The 8,442-nt window shown below is 40.7% G+C and overlaps 1 pseudogene; it reads left to right on the forward strand.

Annotated features, from left to right (window-relative positions):
• Positions 1–80: 80 nt before the first annotated feature.
• LOC103262839 lies at positions 81–846 on the forward strand (annotated as a pseudogene).
• The last annotated feature ends 7,596 nt before the right edge of the window (positions 847–8,442 follow it).

Here is an 8,442-nt window from a genome sequence, read left to right on the forward strand (position 1 = left end):
GCCCGCCGCCAACGCCGCCGCCCGCCGCGTGCGCCTGGCCTGCTGCGACTTTCTCGCTGAACCGCCCCGCTGGGCCCGCCATGCCGGTGGACCTCAGCAAGTGGTCCGGGCCCTTGAGCCTGCAGGAGGTGGACGAGAAGCCGCAGCCCCCGCTGCAGGTCACCTACGGCCGCGGTGGACGAGCTGGGCAAAGTGCTGACGCCCACCCAGGTTAAGGACAGACCCACCAACGTTTCACCGGATGGCCTAGATCCGGGTAAACTCTACACCTTGGTTCTGACAGACCCGGATGCTCCCAGCAGGAAGGACCCCAGAGGCAGAGAATGGCATCATTTTCTTGTGGTCAACATGAAGGGCGATGGCATCAGCAGTGGCACAGTCCTCTCCGACTGCGTGGGCTCAGGGACCCCCCAGGGCCCAGGTCTTCACCGCTACGTCTGGCTGGTTTACGAGCAGAACAGGCCGCTGAAGTGTGATGAGCCCGTTCTCAGCAACCCATCTGGAGACCACCGGGGCAAATTCAAGTTGGCATCTTTCCGTAAAAAGTATGGGCTTGGGTCCCCAGTGGCTGGTACGTGTTACCAGGCTGAATGGGCTGACTATGTGCCCAAACCCTACGAGCAGCTGTCTGGGAGGCAGGGGAGCGCTGAGAGGCGTCAGCTGTCCCGGAGGCCCCAAGCAGCGTTCTCCAGTTCAGTGTTGCAGGTAGATTTCTCCTCCTTTCCGCTCCCTCCGCACAGGTGAGACTTGAGTAGCCAGAGAGTGTCTTAGGGTGACTTTTCTTACTGCTTGTCCTTTATAATGCCAGATAGCCACGCACCCAGTTTATGTTCGGATCAAATTTGAACTCTGTTTTGGGGAATGTTCTGGTACCATGATGGGGTCATCCAATGGTTAATAGAATAGTAACCTGGAATTTAAAGAAGAAAAAATTTAGGCAAAATGACCAGGTCTACAGTAATAGAGTTGCCTCTGCCTTTGTGATCTCGAGTCCAGAATTGTATGCAACAGTATCTTCTGAGACGTGTCTTTACGTTGCTGTCACATCTAGTCAACCAGTGGCTGGCATCATGGCTAAACCTCAGTGTGACACATTTCAGATGACTTCATTGGCGTCAGTGCCCTGCTCCAGCTCCTTTAAAGAGAAATCCTGGAAAAAGCAATCAGGAGAGTGTCTTTCTGTTGTTGGGATGTGGCCATTTGGACCCGCAGGAGTGCTAGGTAGCAGGTTATCAGGAATCCTTAAATTTGATCACTCTTGCGTGGAGTAAGAAAAACCAGTCTGGAATTTGTTGAAAGTTGTGTTAATTCTTCTGTTTGCTTATAGTTGAATAAAAATAAAAACCTTGAGTGAATGAAAACAAACAAACAAAAGAAATGAAGTGCTCTTCTTTACTCATCTTTTGATGGTGCTCCTGTTGTTTAGGCCAATTTTGTAGGTAACCCATTGGCATCCCATATCCGCAGGGATTAATTCATTATTCATTTTTCCTCTGGGTTCCATGACTCCATTAGGGTTTAGTTCAAGACATTTTTTCCATGGAATTTTGCCAAATTTATGCCCTTGCTCTTCTTTTCAAATTCTCAAACATTGACTTCCATCAGAAAATTCCACCAAATTATTGCCTGTCTTACGATGTTTGATGTTGTTTGCACGTAGTGTAATTTCTTGCTGAAATGTAGGCTACTAGAGACTGCCTCTTGTGTCCTAAATTTCAAACGGGACCTAGATGGTGCTGGAAAAGTAATAGGTATGCTAAAATAGTATCTGTTAATTGATTTCATATTTACTGAAGCTAGCAAAAACGTAATTCATATCTTCCATGAAAATGATCCTCATGTCTAGTTTCAGAAAATTTGGAACAGATTATACATGTTAAAAAACAAACAAAAAACAAGGTCTGACAATTAAGTTTGTGAACTCATCCTAGAAAAGTGTTACATATCTTATTCCTGAATATCGCTACAGTCACCTTCGAAGTACTTCCCCTTGGAAAGCTATGCCTCGTCCACCTGTCAAAGCAATTTTGGAACTATTTTTCTGGAATGGTCATCAGAATTGCTGCTGTATTACCCTTGATGTCCTGAATGCCATCAAAATGTCTTCCTTTCGATATTTCCTTTATCTTTGGGTAAAGAAAAAAGTCGTTAGGGCCAGATCAGGAGGGTGTTCCAATACAATTGTTTGTGTACCGCGAAAAGCTCCCTCACAGACAGTGCAGTGTGAGCTGGTGCATTGTCATGATCCTAGGGCTCTTTCAGGACCATTTTTGTACACACTTTTCTTATGCCAAGATTTTCAGTAAACTGTTTCTCTATCAATGTTTATTTGGTCTGCTATGCTTCTCATAGTCAGCTGATGATTTTGATGAATTTTTGCAATGTTTTCATCAGTTCTGCTCATTACCGAATATCCTGACCTTTCTTCATTAGTGACACTTTTTCTCCCCTCAGGAAAACGTTAAATCCATTTGTACACTGTCATTTTCTTCATGGCATTATTCCCATGGATGTGTCCCTGATTTCACTTCCACTCTTGCCAAATTCAATGGTAAATTTAATGTTTGTTTGTTGTTCTAATTCAAACTCCGACATTCTCACAATGGCACACAAAAACATGCAACAATAATGAACGCCACTCAGCAAGACACCACCATACATCAACATGAACACAGCTGTGAGACACTGATATACCAAGGTTGTGAGCCCTTATAAAAGTTGTTTGTACAGTGTTGCTAACATAAGTGCACAGTGGCAACTTGGCAAACTTAATTGTCAGATTTTGTATGTTTGAACTTTTTTGTTTGTTTTGCTTTTATCTTGAAATCATTTGGCATTTTAGCCACTCCAAGTGTGGGTAGTATTAAGGTCATATCGGATTACATTTTGAGGGGCCAATGTAATTCCTGACAGATGAAAATTGGAAAACAGTGAACATGCAGATGTTTTAAAATTCTCTCATATTCTGTGCTGTATTGAGGTTGTCTTCTATAACTGATCATGTACGTCAATACAAATAGCTTTATCAATGTTTTAGAAAGAAACTCAGTTTAGTAGTATAGATATCTAAAAAGAAAAGATGAGCAATGGTGCATCTGATGCACAATAAATCTGTATAATACTTTGAATTTTAGGCAATAGCTGTATTCATTTTTATTGTATTTTTTTATGAGGAACCTTTGGAAAAGCTTATGTTCCATGATCTGATGTTTATGGTCAGTTCAATTTTTCTTTGAAGATGAGCTGCACCCATAAAATAGGCTGTGACTCATCCAGATGCTTATGACTACATGATGCTCATTTGTAGAGTTCAAATCTTTACAACCTTATGGACACACCTCTTTTTGACAAGCCTGAAGTACCTGGACTTGGTAGGGATGTAAGTATGTGTCACTACAGGCCCAGGAATGAGCGTGCTCTTCCATTATCCAGGCTGACCTCAGTGTCTCTAGCTATATAAACTAGTCTGTCTGCTCTGAATATTAATCATGTTGGCTTTAAACTTGGGAGTCTTTTAAAAGAGAAGCTTCCCACTCCTCAACAATAACAAACAATTTAACATTGTGTTTAGCAACTTGTCAGCTACTCCATCTCTGTCAAAGGCATTTCTTTGGTGATTATATCTCAATCTCAATCATAGCTGGACCAGTTTGTAATATGCATTACAGAGAAATGAGGTGTCCATAAAACAATTTAATAGTATCTCTTAATGTGAAGAAGAAAAATAAAAGTGCTGGGAGGGGAGGGGGAGAGAAAGAGAGAGAGAGAGAAATGGAGAGTAGCAATTATAGCTAACACTCCTTGGATTCAACAATCTTCCAGAAACTTCTAAGAACTTTATATGGATTGACTCATTTAATCCTTACAATAACTCTCCTTAGCTACTATTAGTATTTAAATTTTTTTTTTTTCTGATGGAAGAAATGGAGGTACAATGAATAAGTACAGATTTAGGACTTGAACCCAGGCAGTCTTACACCAGAGCCCAAGTTTTAAACCTCTATAGCACATTTCCTCTCTATATAACAATTGCTGACTGCTCTTTGAAAAGAGCAATTTAATTTTGAAATAGTCATAACACAAAATAAATGGAGGTCTGAAGTTTCTATCTGTTTAAGCATAGTTGCACAAAATGCCTAGAAAAGCTATTGAAATATTTCACCAGTCATCTGATCTTGAATCCATGAAGTGGAGCTGTTTGTTTGGTTGATGGGTGAAAAATATAACAAAAAGTTTCGCAAAATGGGGAAACAATGAGTGTCATTTGAAATCTCAGGTGCTTAAGAGATGCATCAATTTCTTGGGTCCATTTGGCTTCTTTTCCTCAAGTCTTATTCTACGTCGTTTTCTCAATTATATTTTAGAATTTTCATGCAGATGTGCCCCCGACTTTGTAAATGTCAAAGTATTAGGCAGCAAATATTAATTGACTAAATGTTCACTTCCTCTTGTGATGTACACATGTAGAGAGTACTGCCTTGTGAGTACTTTACTGAAGGTTGATCGGTAGAATTCATTGTCACTCAGCCAAAAGTAAAGAAAATAGCATAAATATAAAGTATATAATGTCTTATCTACAGACTATTAAAAATGATTTTTTTTAAAAGTCAGTATCTATTCATGTAAAGTCAGCAGAGCAAAATTAGAGTATTAAAAGCTTTTGTGTGTATAAAACTACTTCCAGTCATCACTAGTGGAGTACTCTGTCAGGTGTGGTGGAAATTTGTCGTGCTGTTTAACTTACAGGCTTCCCAGTGGGAGAACCTCTTTGCCCTGGTCTGAGCTCAGGTGCACTTGGTAGAGCTGATTATATTCTTAGTTCTAGGGGTTAGAACATGTGACCAAAGCCTAAGCCAATCATCTTATGCCATTTCTTTAACATTTGTAATTAGTGCTGATGTGAGTTGAGCCAATCCATTAGCACTTTAGAGGACTACTTGGATCAATGAGAATGTTGTCATGGGAGCTTTCCACAGCCAATTTGAAGCCATGAGAGAACTCTGAGGACATTGAGTTGAGAAATGATAAAGAAAAAAACAAAACAAAACAGAAGAACAGGCTGAGCTTGGGGACTCAGCCTGTAATCCCAGCACTTTGGGAGACTGAGGCCAGAGGATTGCCTGAGTCTGCGGATTTGAGACCAGTCCAGGCAAACTGGCGATACCTTGTCTCCACAATAAATTAAAAAAAAATTAGCTGGTCACCGTCGCATGCGCCTGTATTTCAGGTTACTTGAAAGGCTGAGGTGGAAGGATCAACGAAGCCCAGTGGGTCAACACTGGGGTGACCCTGTGTAAGCAACTGCACTGCAGCTTGGGCGATGGAGTGAGACTCCAACTCAAATTAAACAAAACAAAACAAACAAACAAACAAACAAAACCCACCAGAAACTTGGGTAAAATTATTCAAGCTTTGGATCAAAAATATCTGTCTTGTTTATGTGAGCCAGTAGATTTCATTTTTTAATGTGAATTTGAATTGGGGTTTCAGTGACTTGCAATTTAAAAAATCCTAAATATAAAAAGTTTTTTAAAAAGTGGAAAAGGAAACAAAGCAATAAAATTCTTAAAGTATATTTAACTTCTCTATCATGATATTAAGGTGTTAAAGGGCATATCTATCTGAAACCATCTTTTCAACCTTGTGTTTTGTTTTTTAAGCAGATGCTATTTGGGGCTAGCAGAATATTCCCCCCCCCACCCCCTTTTAAGCTGCTGTCAAGGATATTGACAGCACCTGCTGAAGTGGTAGGCCTAGAAGGCTGTGTTGGTTTCATGTGATATTGAGTCCCTGCCACCTCATTTGGTGACCTGACAAAGGTTCAGTCAGTCTAGAGGTTGTGCTGAGCCAAATGCTTTATCTAATTTGAGAATTTGAACTAAAAGACGGAATTATAGCCAGAGAAAGATGATCACTTGAACTGCAGGTCGTGCTGAGGCTGGTGGTAATTTTCAGCTGTGTGCACATTGACTAGTAAACAGAAAAAGCAAGTCTGGAGAAAGAAACAGGAAAGTTCTATTGGGGACAAGCCAATTGGGGGTTGGAGGGAAGGAAGGGAGAGAGAGACACGGATGCTTCAATGGACACAAGAAGTCATCTCAGTTTCCGATTTCCCAGTTTCACTCAGTTTCTGTAACTTGGCTGAATTTTCTGCTTCTCTATTCATTCGTCTATTTATTCATTCAGCAAATAATCACTGAGCTACTACTCTGTGTCAGTACTGTTCTAGATTCTGCAGACGCAGTGATAAATGAGACAAAGTTCTTGTCTTTGTCATGGAGCTTATAATTTGGGAGAGGAGACTGATAAAAAGGGAAGGAAGAAAGGAAGGGAAGGAAAAAATAAAGAGAGACAGAGAATATTAGAAGTGCTTTAAAGAAAACCATAGAAGGGTAAAAAGATAATGACTAAGAAATGAATGTGAGAGTGATGGCAATTTTACTGACCAGCCAAGGTTTGTGTCTAAGGTAATATTTGGCAATTAAAAGCAGTAAGGAAATAGCTACTGTGATAATGGAAGAAAGAGAGATCCAGGGAGAGATAACAGAAAATGCCAAGACAGGAACAAGAGTGGTGCTGGGAACAACAAGAAGGTAGCACAGGAAGCCAGGAGGAACTTTCTGGAACTTGACATCAGAGAGATATGTGATGTGGGATATTATGTAAGGCCTTGAAGGCTGTGCTAGAGCAAGAAAATGGAATTGCTTGTGTTTCCCAATAATATTAGACCAACATTTGTAAAAATGGAGTTTGAGCTACCCTGAATAGATTTCTCTTTCTTAAAAAGAAATAACCCCTGACTATAAGAGTTGTAAAACATTTTTCATATAAGAATCAATTTCTTCCTAAATCAATATTGTGTAAGAACTCTTATATATAAAAGAGATGAGAGCAGTGTTACTATTGAAAAAAATTATTTTAAAAGTTCATATTTGTAATATTTATTTCCTATAAAAACAAATTAATGAGAAAAATAACACTAGTTTTTAATGAGCACAAAAAATGTGAACTCTGGGTTATAGTTGATAGAGTCTGTCCCTATCTTCAATTTCATTTTTATGTTTTGCATCGCTTGAAAAAAAATCCCAGTTCACACCAATAAATAGGTGCAAATGGTAAATGATTTTTTTTTGAGTTGGAGTCTCACTCTGTCACCCAGACTGGAGAACAGTGGCCACTCCCGGCTACTACAGCCTCGACCTGCTGGGCTCCGGTGATCCTTCTGCCTTAGCCTTCCAAGTAGTTGGAACTACAGGTGCTCGCTACCACGCCTGGCTAATTTTTTTTTATTTATTGTAAAGATGAGGTCTTGCCAAGTTGCCCAGGTGGGTCTCGAACCCACGGGCTCAGGCAATCCACTCACCTCATCCTCCCAAAGCACGGGATTACAGGCTGAGCCACCGAGCTCGACTTGTAAATGATTTTTAATTGCTTGAGTCCAGGGGTTCGAGACCAGCCTGGGCAACTTAGCAAGACCTTGTCTCTACAATACATCAAAAAATTTAGCCAGGCATGGTGGTGCACACCTACTTGGAAGGCTGAGGCGGAAGGATAGCCTGAGCCCAGCAGGCTGAGGCTGTGGTGGCTGAGTGTGCCACTGCACTCCAGCCTGGGCAACAGAGTGAGACTGCAACTCAAAAATAAATAAATGAATAAATGAAAATAAAAAATTTGCCGGGCTCGGTTGCTCAGCCTGTAATCCCGCGCCTTTGGGAGGCTGAGGTGAATGGATTGCCTGAGCCCGTGGGTTCAAGACCCGCCTGGGCAGCGAGACCTCATCTCTACAAAAAATCAAAATATCAGCCGGGCGTGGTAGCGCCTGCCTGTAATTCCGGCTACTTAGAAGGCTGAGGCGGAAGGATCGCCGGAGCCCAGCAGGTCGAGGCTGCGGTGGCCAGAAGTGGCCACTGCACTTTAGTCTGGGTGACAGAGTGAGACTCCAACTCAAAAAAAAAAAAAAAAAAAAAAGAAAAGAAAAAATTTGAATTCTTATCAATATCTCACATTTCATCATTCATCATGAATATGAAAGAAAACCTTTAATAAACTTACAAATCAAAGAAAATATTAAAAATATTTACATTATGGTATCACAAGATATGTCTTAGGCTTACTTGTTTTTGCACATCTGACTGTTACACTGAATGGTAGCTACACCTAATGGATCTGGCTGAGTCTCAATTGCCATTAACAGAGAACAATAGGTTTGGGCTCAAGTAGCTACCTTCTCAAATCATTTTTCACAAAGTCCATATAGGCAGAAACGAAATTATTGAAAGGCCAGGTCAGAGCTACAATCTTCTTTATCAATAACCCAATTTCAAGAAGTTCAAATATATGCCCAGAGTTTGGAGATCATCAAGAGGCCGGTACAAGTATATGTTAACTTACATGTATAAATTATTCTGCTGGTAGTTAGTTTCCAATCAGCTAAATTTTGAT

This window comes from Carlito syrichta, unplaced genomic scaffold (genome assembly GCF_000164805.1).
Source record: "Carlito syrichta isolate Samal-C Ts95f unplaced genomic scaffold, Tarsius_syrichta-2.0.1 Scaffold304630, whole genome shotgun sequence".
Classification (NCBI taxonomy): Eukaryota; Metazoa; Chordata; class Mammalia; order Primates; family Tarsiidae; genus Carlito; species Carlito syrichta.